Here is a 15471-nt window from a genome sequence, read left to right on the forward strand (position 1 = left end):
TGGTAATTAGTACATAAAAACATAAAACAACAACAACAACAAACTCCCTATACCAGTAGCCCTAGTCGGTCATTGAGTTTTTAGGGCCAAATTCAGCACTCAGTTAAATGCAATGTTGATTGATTTTGGATTCTGAGGATGCATTTTGAGATTGGAAAGAAAATAGTCCAATCGTCACACGTTGGGGTTTAGTGGAAAGGGCAAGCATTCTTATGAATAAATCCAGTTTTCCCTCTCTGTTCCAAGTTGTTAAACCCATGAAAAAAAGTTGTGTGCTGTAAGAGGGATGAATGATGATCCAAAGCAGTTTTTTTTGCAAGAACAAATTTCATGGATTTTCATGACCAAATATTAGAGAAGAGAACCTCTTCCTTCTTAATTTCCACCATTGGGGAATATCATTGGTGGAGTCTTTTTCTTTCTTTCTTTTTTTTCTTTTTCTTTTTTTTTTTTTTAATAAACCACATTTACCACTGCTTGTTTTAATTTTCATGTTCTTGTACCCTGAACACATTTAGACTCTTAGTGTTGTACGTGCTGCAAGTTTCACTGCTGTCAAAACATGTTTTTTTAAAATAACCCATGGGCTTTAACCAGCACACTCAAGATCAATTAGATTTTTTTTTTAGGTAAAATCTACCTTAATATTTAGATCAGCAAGAAGACGTGGTTATGATTAACCTTTGCCCTTATGTGGTAAGATAGGACTGAGGCATACTAGTGCTTTCCAAAATGTTTCTTTTATTTATTTTTAAGGTTTTTAAAATTTTATTTGAGAGATCGTGAGAGAGCGCAAGCGAGGGAGGGGCAGAGAGAGGGAAAGAGAGAAAATCCCAAGCAGGCTCTGCACTGTCAGCACAAAGCAGGGCTAGAACTCATGAACCATGAGATCATGACCTAAGCTGAAATCAAGAGTCAGGTGCTTAACTGACCGAGCTGCCTAGGCACTCCTAAAATGTTTCTTTTAATTACGTTTTTAAAAGAGGGGTTAAAACAGTGAAAAGATGCTGACGCCCAGTGGTGCACTTCATGGCTTCCTCTATTCCATTGTACTTTCTACTGCATCTTGAGGCCTTGGTTTCTTCGAAAGGAAACATTTTGAAAACAAAGGCCCTGTGCTTGGGACTCTTCCCTCTCACCTCTTACCCAGCTACTAATTCTACTTGACACCTTAGCTTAAATGTCTCTTCCACAGGGAAATTTTTTCTGACCCACAAGACTTGGTTAGTTATTTTGTAAGCCCCCCTCAGTACCTTGAACTTCACTTGCAGCCCTCATTGCATCCATTTCAATCGCTTTGTTAATGTGTGTCCTTTACCCCACATTGTAAACTCTGCAAGTCAGGGTCTATGCCTCTTTTCAACACTCTACCTAGTTTAGTGTCTGGCTCATAGTAGACACTTGAAAAAGTTTTGTTGACTGATTGGTCAGAGGCTGGAAAAGTCATTTAAGGGCTTATAGGAACAATGGTTTTAACAATAGTTGCACCCATGTACTTGTGTGCGCGTACATGTGCAGGCGCACGCTAATGGCGGTAAGTACTGTTTTCTCTTCTTTCTGTTTTTTTGGGGAGGGAAAGGGGACCACTGCATCAAATTACTGGAGTGGAAAGAACAGTTGACATTCTGTTTTAAAGTGACCATGTATTTGACCCACTTCTTCTCTAGTAATGTCATCACGATTGTATCTCATTGCTGTGGGTTCTTGGAGGCTGACAGGCGGAACAAGTTGCTTCAGCTCACAGTCCTCATCTGTCATACAGAACAGCTTGCAGATTCTTATTATGTGAATGAAATATGGAGAGAGGGATATTTTTCTTCCTGGGCTATCAGAGTAATTGAAAGTAACCATATCAGGGCACAAGGGGAAAATGCAGGAAAATAGACTGCTTTTGTGAAGGGCAACCCATCGGCTCTCACAACTGCAGGTGTCGAGTCTCCTCTCCAAGTGCAGAGGCGAGGGGAGTGTTTCCTGTTATCAAAAGGCCTAGTATTCGACCAGAACATTCTTTCAGTAAGGAAAATGCCTTGGTTCGTGTTGCCACTCCTCAGCCACCCGATGAGAGGCCACCACCATTACCTTTGGCGTACAACCCATGGGACCTAGGGCTTGGGCTTTGTATGTTCTGTAGCTAGGGAAGAAAACTGTTTTAGTATTCCAGATCAATAAACTGTGGTAGAAAATTGGAAATGTGCTATGAAAAATCATTAGCCAGAGAAATTCTACTATTCCCAAGTTTTGCATCAGAAAACAAATAACCCTTGACCGCTCTTATAGTTTATATTTTACAAGCTTGGCCCTGGTGAAACAGAATGTCAGATGATACTGCATCAACGACACTTTGCCTTCTAAATGGTCAGTTACGGAGCTTTACAGAATAGTTTTAGTTCACAGGAAGCTTTTTACTTACTTAACATTGGTCAGAAGTACTAACGTGGTGATGGAAAGCAAGGTGCAGTTCAGCAATCATTCAAGTCATGGCTTTGTTATATTTTGAGATAGCTTTAAAATCACTTAGTCAAATAAAACTCCAAAGTACTGTAACTGCCAGGTTGCTTTATCTAATTTATGACACAGAGGCAAAAGAATCAACAATAACCCTCCATTTACCATTATTAGATTAGCTATTACTGAAACCGCAGAAAGTATATAACCCTTTACTTTGTGTTCACTTGAATTTGGTTATTAAGCTTTGATGGAACTTTCATTTAACCAAATGCCTTTGTTTACGACAGTAAGCATGTTAAGTCTTTTGTGTTCTGAATTTGATATGACCATTTTAGAACATGCCTCCCGCAAAGGCATGTTAAAGTTATAGATTCTGTTCATTTGTGTAATGTCAAACATTTTCAGTTCAATCTAGTTAGGGTTTTGCTTTTCTTCCCAACTTTAAGAAATGCATCTTTTTCTCCGTAAGGCTTTTCTTTTTCAGGAACATAACCAGGCATTAACAAACATAGCAGCTCCATAAAAATTGATTTTTTAAAATTAAATAAGCATCTGGTGGGCTGAAAATGTTTTATACCTGATATTTAAAAGATATTTTGACTATTGCCAAAAGAATCAATTCTTTCATGCCGTCTCCCTTGTGGATGCCATCATATGCCACTGTGTTGTGTAGAGCTTTGGCTCGGGCTTGGATTTGTACCTCAACTCTGCCACTTTACCTGCCTATGACCTTGGACCTCACCTCTTCGGGAGGCCAATTATCTCTAATTACCCTTTCCTCAGTGTGCAATAGAGTTCTGAATAGCACTTTTCTCCTAATGTTATATATGAGGGAATGGATGTAATGTCCTCAAATGTGTGATGATGACTGTAACCTTTGTGTGTACATGTGTATATGTTTACTCGCTACATGTGGGTTGTCACCTTAACTGAAACCAGTAATAATTCCAAATTGGGTTATACCAGTGGGAATGCTGTTATCTTTTCAAGATTTAATGTTCTGGTATCATGACCATACACATGGAACATCGGCACCATTTTGGATCTATTCAGAGCTACAGTTTGAAGACAAGTCGCCATGAAGGTGGCTGTTTCAATTGCTGAAATTGGAACCCAAGAACCAAATCCGTATTCCAAAGAAGTCTTACTTTTAAATTGGAACTTTATTTCATTTCCTTTGAATTGATTTAAAAGCTAGGATAAAGACTGTTTTAGATAACTGAACTAGAAATATATGGCCTTTCCAATAAGAAAGGCTTCTACTGACATTTTGTTGTTAGTTTTCTACTGGCTCTTTCCCATATCTGTTATGCTTCTGTCTAATTGCCTTGCCCTCCTTTGCATTTTTCATCCTTAACTCTGTCCTTTACATCCACATTTTTGGGGTAGTGAAGACAGGTTTGGAGAACTCTACACCATCTCACCCAGGGTCCTGTGACCCGTAACCCACAGAGGAGTGTTAAGAGGTCAGGCTGGGAGATGTGGTCTCTAATGTTGGTTTCCAGCGAATTTACATGGTTCTTAGGGAATTGAAATTTTTTCCCCCACATCTCTACCATCTCCTTCCTGTTGGCTTGACTAATGAGTCACAGAAAAATGAAAACTTCTTTAGCTGTGAAAGTTCCAGCAAGGAAAAAAAAATGTTAGGCCTTTGGCATTGGTATAATGTAAAATAAGATAGCATTTAAAGATAGTCTCTGCTTCAGCATCATATTGACAATGCCCCTCACTTGAGTCAGGGATTGGGGACTTACTGAGATACACCATCTGGCAAAACACGGAAGGCCAGTCTTGTGCCAACTGAGAAAGCTGCATCAGTTCCAACTCTTGTGTACTTTGCACATTATTGGACGCCTTGCAAAACGTTTATCACTTTTTAATTAGGAAGGACTAAGGGATTTTTGTGCCCCAAAGAAAATGTCAGCAGCCCGAAGATAGGAAAATTATCCAGTGGATCATAAGGAGCAGGAGGTATTTAATGTTGAGCCTGCACAGGAAACAAGGACAGTTGCCTGCTAGGATCTTTGTTGTGGGCCGTGTGTTCTTGGTCTGTCTGCGTGGGACCGGGGATCTGGTATTTCTGTTTCTCTGACAGTTCCCCAGCTTGTTTCTCCTGCAGCGTGGCCAGGCCTTGAGAACCCATGCCAGGAGATCAACTCCGTCCTGCTCCTTGGCCTATCATGTAAACCATGGCCTGTCATGTTCATTAAAATGAAAATTTGTCGAATGGAATTTGCCCGACTGGCAGAATAGTTTAAATGTCAGATGTTGTTAGGCCTGGATATAAATATTATGTTTTTATTGTTAATTAATTGCAGCGCCTCAGTACCAGTGATCCAGAATCCAATTTAGTCTGCAGTAGGCCTGTGGATAAGGGCCAGAGATAATGAATGCAGAGGGAAAAAATGTATTCAGAGTTTCCATTGTATCTGTCAATGTCCTCTTAGAAAAATAGCAAATTTTGGTGTCTCACTTTAATTCAAGAGGTGCAAAACAGAAGGGAATTAAGACTCATTGTCTTTTGAAACCTCTCAAACGTTACTTACTGTTGCGTCTATTTCACCGCTAGCCCCGAATCTGTACCAGCATCAAAATCCCCAAATTTGTTGCTCTGTCTCCTTTCTGTGATTTCCCCCACATTGCTTCCACCCCTGGGTCCTTGGTATGTTCACAGCTCATTTCGGAGTAGTAGAGCTGAGGTATGTAGTCCCGAAATCCTCCTCATTTCTCTTTGTTCGTTTTCCTCTCTCCATTCGCCATCAATCCTTCACTTTCTTTTTTTTCTTCATTTTGTCCTTTATTTTGGTCCCCAGACTCAGCAGCCTATCTGTAAGTCTGCCACTGTTTGTTAAGATCATTTTGCTTCCAAATTGAGCTAGGGTCTGAATATCACTCAGGGTAACACTGCATAACAGTTTGCATTAGAAAGGGGAGCAGAAATCTTGCCGCTGGGGCCCAGACCTCAAAACTGACTGTTGTTGCAAAGCCCTGAGCCAGCAGGCATTTGCGACCGTCCTTCTCAACCAATATTTTGTGGAATACTTGCTGTGAACATGGCATCTTACTCTGCCACCTTCCGTTTTCCAAAGGCAAGTGGGTGTGCCAGGCAGAGGAAGACTAATTAAGACTTTGGAAGGCAGGACTAATTCGATCCAGTGGTCAGGGACCCTCATTTAATTCCTGGCATCCTGGTCCACGCCAACCTCGTTCTGCCCCTGTGATTAAGCCAGCCGAGAAGCAGGGAAGGGAAAATGAACTTTGGTGTGCTCTGAGTTTCCCTGTCCAGCAGTGTCTGTCAGATTAAAAATGAGAGGGAAGGAGGCCAGAGAATCTTCCAGATGGAGAGTTCAGAGGAGGGCACAACCAGACTCCCTCTCCACAGTGACGTAGCTGGGCTATTGGAGCATCGGGCCACAAGCCAGGAGGAGCACAGGCTGCTGCCTGACCCTGTAGTGGAATGGGGTGGGGGGGGCTGGTGGGCCAGTCACCGTTGGCTTGGAGTGGGAACATATTCCAACCAGGCACACACAGGCCATGTGGTGGAGGCAGAGCATTTACCCCAAGAGCTGGGTGGGCCTGGTTAGAGGATGGGCCCTTCATCCTGGACTCTTTTTAAGTGTGTTCCCCCAGGCGTATGGGCACTGCAGAAACCAAAATGGGGAGTTGGTGTTCTCCAACCTCTGTGTTTCTTCCTTTAGAATGAATCAGCCATGTAAGAAAGGTGACCTTAGATAGGCTGGAAGCAGCAGGAACAGCAGTGGCCATACATCCTTGGACAGACTCGCATGTGGACAGCAGTTCCAGACAGCAGGGGTTTGGTGAGGACACAGTGCACTAACAGTCACTCTCCACACCTTTTGGTAGCTCAATTTTGTAACTGGCTTCAGCATTCATTAAAAAGTATCCAGTGTGGATGCTCCGGGAACAGGATTTTGCTCAAATGAGAACTGGTTTTTAGACTAAGGCTCTCTGAGGTATATGTAATGATGGAATGATAACAAATGAGGTTAAACACTGAATATCTGGTTTGACCTTCCTTAAAAATTGATTATTTTTACATTGCTTCTGGGCAACCCCAGTTTCTCTCTGAGATGACCCTGTTTTTCTCAAAATCAGGTTATATTCGAGTTTGGGGAGGGTTTGTACTATTGGGATCAGAGCTGTTTGACTTGAAATGTCGTCCCATTTTGAGGAAACATACTGGGGCCACGTTAGGGCATCCCTGTGCAAATGTCACATTGTCAGAGTGTCTCCCCCTGGGATTAGAGTGGCCATGGTACTTCCCAGTCCTGTCTGGCTGGTCAGACAATGCCACTGCCTTCCCATAGCCAGGGCACTAACCTGGCCAGGGTCATGCTCCCCGAGATTTCATGCAATTTGATTCGTCACTAGCTCTCTGAATTTTAACATGCTAATTATTGGCTGATTGGTATGCAGCTCCTTGGACGTCACCTAATGATTTTCCAGAGCTCATATTCTGGGCAAATTTGCTTTTCCGATGTCTGGCAAATATGACAGCATTGAACAGGTGTGGCGATGGTGTGGGGTGTGTGTGTGTGTGTGTGTGTGTGTGTGTGTGTGTGTGGCCACAGAAGTGTAGGCTTCTGTATAGAGAGATCTTCTCATCTTACGAAAGTCCTAGGGTACAAATTAAGAAAAGGAAAAAAAAAAAGAACAAAAATAAACAAAATTAACCCTAACTTAAGAATTTTCAATTTTAGGGACCCCTGGCTGGCTCAGTTGGTGAAGTGTGTGGTTCTCAATCTTGGCATATGAGTTCAAGCCCCATGTTGGGTGTAGAGATTACTTAGAAAATAAAAAAATCTTGGGATGCCTGAGTGGCTTAGTGTCTGACTCCTGCTTTTGGTTCAGGTCATGATCTCACAGTCTCGAGCCCTGCGTGAAGCTCTGTGCTGAGCATGGAGTCTGCCTGAGATTCTCTCCCTCCCTCTCCCTCTGCCCCTCCCCCACTTGCACTCGCATGCTCTCTTTCAAAAACAGATCTTTAATAAAAAAGAATTTTCAATTTTAATAGTAAAGCAAACTTACAATATTCCTTTATTTAGCGAATTTTATTGACTGTGTGTTATGTGCCAGATACTGTTGTAGAGGATGTAGATTCAGTGCAGAACAAGATAGATGTTGTCTGTATCTTTGTTGAACTTAAGGTCTAGTGGAAAGACTTCCATATGTATTTTGACAGTATTGCTCAGCTTTCTAGGTGAATAACAAAACTAAGAATTATTCTAACCACCCCTCTGAACTCTAAATATATCAGTTTCACAGATTCTGAATTAGAAATTCTAATAGAAATACATACATACAAACTGAAATAAAACTTCTAGGAATATACCTGAGAAATGTCAAGTTTCTAGTGTCCTTGCTGCTGTTTCTTGTGAGTGTTTAAATCAGTATGCAGATTTACAAATAATTCCATGTGTTTAAAATATCCATTCATCATCAGGTCATTTAACCAGGGCTATGTTTTCCAGCTGCCTGGTTTTCACCGATACATTGAAAAAGGTTTAAGAATCTTCTCTGAGTTGAAAATTGGCTATCATTTGAAAGGATGCTGCAATAATTTGTCGGCAGTAACAGCTCACTGAACGTAGCCTAAGAAGGAAAACAAGGGCCGATTTTATTCAGTGTCTTCATTCTTGTGTCTGGTCTTCATTCCCGACTGAACAGACTTCTTTCCCAGATACGTAGGTAATTGTTAAAGACTTAAAGGTCAATAACCAATCCCTTCCTGTGGCAGTGAGGTCAGGCGAGGGCTGCAGAATGCAAACAATGGGGGGAAATCCCTCAGTTCCTGGCCGTGTTAAGGTGCAGTTGAATGGTTCCCAGACCTAGGTTTCAATTGGGAGACGATGAATCGCAAAGAAGGTTTCTCTATTTGAGAACGATGCTTGTTTAAATGCTGACTGGTTTTTCAGGGGGCTGGGGGCTGGGTCATGGAGTGAGGGGCTTAGGGTTGGTGAAGACTTTCTAGGTGGCTGTCCTCTGAAAAACCACCAAGATAAATCAGTGTATTAACTGGCCCGTACTGCTCTGCTTCCATTTTTATGTCTTTTAGGAGCAGCTGAAGCCCAAACCTATTTGGATTGATCAAAAGCTAGTCTGTCTTGCAAGAGGTCATATGAGGGTCATATGAGGTCAGACAGAGTCTGTCTGCTCTAGAACAAAATGGGGATGAGCTAGGCCTGAGGGGAGTAGGAAGTGGCGTACCGCACTGTAGCTGCAGGTAAACATGTCTTCATGGCCTAGAGAAGTTTAGGTCCTTGGATTTTTGGGTCAAGGCAAACGTGGGAAGGAGAGGACTACTTTGGGTGGGTATTCCTGACTTTTGTCCAGAGATGTGTACTTTGGGCATTGAAACCAGAATTTCCTGATCCTGACCTGCTCCTGCTTTGGATATGTAGACCTATGTGGAAAATGCTTGGGTGCCAGAGGTGTACACGAAGACTGTAGAATCCACGTGTACTTGTCTACTCCACAAGTATTTACCGAAGGAGGATTTGGTGCAGGTATAGAATCTGGGGCTCACAATGCACGGGCAGGTGAGGTTGCTTTGAACAATAAAGGTCCTGGGTCTTGAAGAGTTTGGATGCAAATCAAGATGATAAAACATACACGCAGGAGAAAGTAATAAGTTGAGGCAATCCCATGCATGCCTGTCACAAGGCATTACATGACCAGGATGAGCCCAAAGTTCTTTTGGAAGACCAGTCTCACCACTTATCCCTTTTGACGTTCTGGGAACCTGTAGCACTGGTTACCCTCTCTTGCTCTTCTGCTTTTAGCCTCTTAGTCTCAACTGGATCTTCTCATCACCCTGACACTCAGGTTTTTCCCCGTTTATAAACTATACAAAGAAACTCTCATTGTCCTTTAACTACTTCCTGTTGGTATTTTCTCTCCTCTCCTTCACACCCAAACATGTCTACAATTTGTCCTTATTTGTCTTCATTTTAATTTCCACTTATTTCGTAACTAACTCCCAACTGAATTCTGTCTCAACTAGTCCAAGTTTTCACTGGGCTCCTCAGTGACCTTCACGCTGGGCATTTTTAGTATTTTTATCACTTGACCTTTCTGTGACACTTAATGGTTTCTGTTTTACTTCTCTGGCAACTATTCTCTCTCCTATATGGGCAGCATCCTCCTCAACACAGGTGTTAAATGTTGAAAGTCCTCAAGGATCAGATCTTCCCTTCCTACTTGGTACCGTCTCCCTGGATAGCCACATCCATACTAACATCACATTACTTCCTACGCCTGGATAACTCACCATTCCCAAACCTCCTCTCTGAGTCACAGAGACACGTATCCAACTCCCTACCTGGACATTTCTTTTACATAGTTCTCAGGCACCTCAAATTCAATATATCCACAACCAAAGTGGTGATTTGGGCTTCAGATGAGAACCCTTGTGCAGTGGGATTCGTTCAGTGGTCTCGTCCAACCCCAGCTCTGCAAGGGAAACTGTCCTGAAGATTATAATATTCAAACACAGGTTTTTAAAATATGATTTCATAATTGACATCTAACTTTAATGTACCGTGATCAGAGAACTTTGATTGGTATCTGTTTTTTGATGTTTGCAAAGACTACCTTTGGGGACTAACATGTGGTCAGTGTGGCTTATGCTCTACGTGTACTTGCAAAGAATGCCGTGGCAGGTTACATTTTCCACAGGTGGTCACACCAACACATCTATCCAGTCCCGTGTGCTCTTCTCACTGAGCACTGACCAATATTCTTCCTGCCAAGAGTTGGAGCCTTTCTTCTCTCTCCTTGAGTTTCCATGGGGGTTTGTGAGTGCCCTGTCACAAATGGTGTTAAGTGTAAATGGTGTTCAAGTGACTTCCAAGCCTAGGCCATAAAGAATACAGCTTCTGCCTGACTCCCTCTCTGGGAACTCTTGCCCTTGGAACCCAGCCACCATGTTGGGGGACTCAAGGCACATGGAGAGGCCACATGTAGGTATTTCAGCTGACAGCCCCAGTGAAGGTCTCAGCTTTCTTTTGGTTCCTGTTTGCTTGGTGTATAGTTTTCTATACTTTTCCTTTCAGACTCTCTTTATGTTTTAGATGTGTTTCTTGTAAACATCATATAGCAAAGTTTAAAAATATCCATTTAAAAAATTTATTTTAACAAATGTACTTAGTCCATTTACTCTGATTAGTGACATATTTGAACTTATTTTAAATATTTCCTTTTGTATTTTCTACGCATTGTGCTTTCCTTTGCTTCTTGCTTGCTTCCATTCCAGTCTTCTGTAGAGAATTGGCTGAGTTTTCTGTTCGCTATATTGTTCCCTTAGTTGGTTTGGACATTTCTATTCTTTTGATTACTCGTACATGTTTTAAAATTGTGAAATAGAGCATACATACAAAATAATTTTTGGAAGTGCATATTTACAGTTGTTTATAGTTATTGTACTATATTATAATTATTATGGAAAATAATAAACTGAACATAGAGATACCTCTCTCCTGGCCAAGAAATAGAGCATTACCATATTCCAGAATCTTCCCCAATGCTTCCTATTATATCTCCTCCCTTGCCCTCAAGCTAAATGTAGCCTGAATTCTGTGTAAATCACTCCTTTGCTTTTCTTTATGGTTTTTGGCACTTTTGTTATATTCTAAAACAAGATAGTGTGTATTTTTGTCATTTTGAACATGTTGTATATATGGAATAATATATTTAGTCTTCTATGACTTGCTTCTTTGTTTTATATCATATTTTTGAGAGACATAGATGTTGATGTGTGTAACTATTTCACTGATTTTTCCAAGCTGTATAATACCCTATCGTAAGACTGTAAAAATGTATGTATTCATTGTACTGTTGATAGATGTGTGGGTTGTTTTCAGGAGTTCTTGGCATTCTAGCAATGATGCTCTAAACATTCTTGTATGCATCTCTGTGAGCATCTATGCAAGGGTGTCTTTGGTTATATACATAGAGCAAGAAATGCTGGTTATCCTTAACAAGTTGGTCGGTAACTTTAATGCATATCTTTAACAATTTATCAGTATCTGTTTCTTCCTTCTAAGCAATTCATTCCCCTCACTTATTCCATATAATTATGGCCAACCATTCATTTCTCGTTATTTGCAAACCCTAAAAATTGTTGTTGGTTTTTTTTTTTTTTTTTTTTTTTTAAATTTTTTTTTTTTTTTTCAACGTTTATTTATTTTTGGGACAGAGAGAGACAGAGCATGAACGGGGGAGGAGCAGAGAGAGAGGGAGACACAGAATCGGAAACAGGCTCCAGGCTCTGAGCCATCAGCCCAGAGCCTGATGCGGGGCTCGAACTCACGGACCGCGAGATCGTGACCTGGCTGAAGTCGGACGCTTAACCGACTGCGCCACCCAGGCGCCCCTGTTGTTGGTTTTTTACAACCAAGGCTTAGTAATTATTATTCAATACCCATTATTTATTATTAAATTAACTAGATTAACCATCATGCTTGCTAATTTCTTTGTTTACCATTGCTTTTTGATACTTATTCCTTCCATCTGGGTTCAATTCCTTTTTATTCAATTATGTCTTTTAGTATTTCTTTCAGCAAAAGTCCACTACTGTAAACAGAAAACAGTCTGTTTCCCCCCTGAAAAATGTCCTTATTTCTTTGTCATTCTTACATGATAATTGGTTTAGCATGGCTATAGAATTTTTGTTGAACTTTTTTCCCCCTTAGTACTTTGAACATGTTATTCCGTTGCTGCCTTGCTTTTATTTTTGCTGATGACAAGTTGTTTTGCAAGGAGTCTGTTTTTTTCTCTCTGATTGACTTTAAGACTTTCTATCTCTGGTGTTTTGTGGTTTCTTTCTGATGTATCTACCTGTGGATTTGCTTTTATTTATCTTGCTGAGGTCTTGGGGTGCTTTTTTTAAAGAGGATTCATGTCTCGTTCTCGAAAATTTACATTCATTTTCTTTTCATATTTGTCTTCTCCCTTTCTTTTGAACTTGACTATTTGGGTATATATGTATTTAAATTATCATCATATTTTGTTTAGCATTTCTGTGTGTTTAAAATGGAAAGGCAGTTGTCAGACCACAAATCTCTTATATTTTGCAAAATGCAATATTATACTATTTTATCTAGTCTTCTCCAAATTATGTTTCCCCCAAATCTATTGCAATCCATGTAATACAGGGGGAAGGGGAAATGTCTGATGTTGTCTCATAGACGGTCTTTATCTCCTGCATTAATATTCCAAGATTTACATCACAGCCCAAGTTTGGTTATGTTCTTTAGTGGTCATGCATCAGTGGTATTAGGTTCTTTGGTAAGAGCTAATAATGCAGGTACTTAGGGCACGGAAGGAAAAGAGAAAGAACCATGGGAAAACCATGAATTACTTGGCCATTGCCAACTATTACACCTGTAGGGGATGTTGGGACCTAGCTGAGAATGACAGAAAGAGGCAATATTTCCATTATTTTTGACCACATGGAGTCATCATATGAGTAATGATGTACTGATATAGAATCAGCCCCTTGAAATGTTATTACTACAGTAGATCCCTGCTTATTGACTGAGGGTGCATTCTGACACCCCGATTGGATGTCTGAAACTGTGGATACCAAACCCTGTATATACTATGTTTTTTTGGTGTGTAAGTTAGGCGTAGTAAGAGATGAGCAACAGTTCTGATCTCCCTCAGAATATCTCATTGTGCTGTACTCACCCTTCCTGTGATGACGTGAGATGATAAGAGGCTGGCGAGATGCAGTGAAGTGAGGTGAATGACGTAGGCACCATGAGTGGCCTTAGGCTACTTTGACCTTCTGATAATTTGTCAGTAGCAGGATCATCTACTTCCAGACCACTGTTGACTGGTGGTAACTGAAAACACAGATAGTGAAACCTCCAATAAGGGTGGACTGCCATATTGTTTAACAACTAGAACGCGGGCGCCTTGGTGGCTCAGTTGGTTAAATGTCTGACTTTGGCCCAGGTCATGATCTTGTGGTTCCCAAGTTCGAGCCCCACATTGGGTTCTCTGCTGTTAGCACCTAGCCTGCTTCAGATTCTCTGTTCCCCTCTTTCTGTGTCCCTTCCTTGCTTGTGCTGTCTCTCTCTCAAGAATAAAATAAACATTTAAGAAAAAAAAAAAAAACAAAACCATAATGTACCACACCTCTTGTCATGTGGACCCGTGTGTGCTCAGTATGTGGCATGGTTTAGCAGGAAGTTTAATTTAACAAGTCAGATTTTTATTTGAAATGTCAAGTGGGGTTTCCTCCGTTTGGGGGGCTTTTCTCTACTGTGAGAAAGGGGACTGCACCTGTCAGCTTGCACATGTATACTCATGGGAACAAGTGGCGAGGTCTAGATTGAAAAGGCCATGCACCTTGTGTATATGGAACAGGCTTCCCCACGTAAAACTTGGCAGAGAAATGGAAGTCGAGTGTGCAAGAAAGATGACAATGAAAGAAGTAAGCAAATAAAATGCCTGGTCAGACTGTGTGTGCTGCATAACGTTTAATTCCATTTTCATCTCTGCACTTTATAAACCATTCCCATTCTGTTGAGGAGTTCACAACCCAAAACACTGTAGGTCTGGCCAGTTTTTGTGATTCAATTCTGGATAGATGTGTGCACTGTTTTCACTTGATGATGGTGTCTTTTATCGGCCTCTTTGTGAGGGAGGTACAAGGCATGGGTTTTATCAGTGGCTTCTTCGGCCAGCACCACATACCATGGCATATGGAGATTCTACTTGGAGACTCGGAAAGAAAATGTTTGGTGTTTTACTCGCAGATAACTCACTACTTTCATTTTTATCTCTTTGTAGCTTTGAAGCTCAGCAAAGGAGGAAAATCCATTGAGAACAGTCTGTAAAGGTAAGTGTATTTATTACATGGCCTTGACAAACATTGCCTTTACAACATTGATTTTTCTTTTATTCAGAGATTTAAACACTTGGATTAAAGATATAGCTGACAGGACAACTTCCTTAACCACCTGCTTGTCCTCCCTCTTAGGCAAAAGTGCTGAGCAATAGTTAGCAGAGAGCAGGAGGAAATAAAATGATGTGCTGAGGGTAGCCAAATGCAATTGTATGCTTGCTGACTTTTGCTTTCTTCTCAGCAGTTAAGACATTCCACTGGAGCTAAGTTTACTAAGATTAATGCTAGATGGAAAAAGAATGCACTCGTACTGCTTCTAGTCGATGGTTAAATAAAACCAGCTGGCCAAATAAAGCATTTAAACTAAAATGCAGAGTGGCATTTGAATTGGGCTGGATGAAATTTATCACGCAAGTCAGTTGTGCAGTTGCGTGGAGGACCTAGTTTTGTAGGAAGGAGAAAGCCAGCCAGTTTGGTGTAGCTAATTTCATCCTGCCCAGTCTCTGTGGACCCTAAGTGAGTTACCGGAAATGAACTTCCAAGTGGGAAGCAATGGGAAAAGTACCTAGCACCTTTCTGTGACACATTAAAATCGAGTTGGTTTTTTACATGGAAAAATGTAATTGTTTCCTCTTTGCTAGGTATATTTATACGCATACCACTACATGGCATTGTTCTTTGATTCATTGTTTAATTTCTGTTCTGCATGAAGTATTTTAATTTAAAGAATTCATTCTGGGGAATTATAGGGCTGCAGTTTCATCAAGAGTCTTTGGTGGCCAGGGTGAAATATGCCATAATTTTCCATTTGTTTTCATCATCAATTATGTTTTTGACAATTTTAGGTTTTTTTCCTGTCGTTTTTATTACAGCAATCATGACCGTGACCACTTTAGTTAAAGTTGAAAAGCCATTTTGATTTACCTTATATTTTAAGTTATTCCCAACTTTATGACAGATCTACTTCTGGGTCTGAGTTTTTAATGTTTATTTTGAGGGTGAAGAAGAATTTTATAGGCAAATTGGAGAAAACTTCTCTTGAATGATCAAAACGAGCTATAAAAACACGGTTTTGAGGATTTGCTTTGGGATGACTAAACTCCAGCCCATGAAAGCTGGTTGGCCTGGACTTCTTCTGTAATGGCTTT

General features: G+C 40.8%; 1 protein-coding gene across 7 annotated transcripts in view; it reads left to right on the top strand.

The window, feature by feature from the left end:
- Positions 1–15471, top strand: part of FHIT (fragile histidine triad diadenosine triphosphatase) — a 1412849-nt gene that overhangs the window by 19732 nt on the left and 1377646 nt on the right. For all 7 annotated transcript variants that reach the window (XM_086697744.1, XM_086697748.1, XM_086697743.1 and 4 more), the window contains exon 2: positions 14269–14317. The gene's annotated coding sequence lies outside the window, so the exon portion shown is untranslated. The remainder of the gene's footprint in view (positions 1–14268; positions 14318–15471) is intronic.

This window comes from Puma concolor, chromosome A2 (assembly GCF_028749965.1).
Source record: "Puma concolor isolate L17-30 chromosome A2, mPumCon1.1.hap2, whole genome shotgun sequence".
NCBI classification, from domain to species: domain Eukaryota; kingdom Metazoa; phylum Chordata; class Mammalia; order Carnivora; family Felidae; genus Puma; species Puma concolor.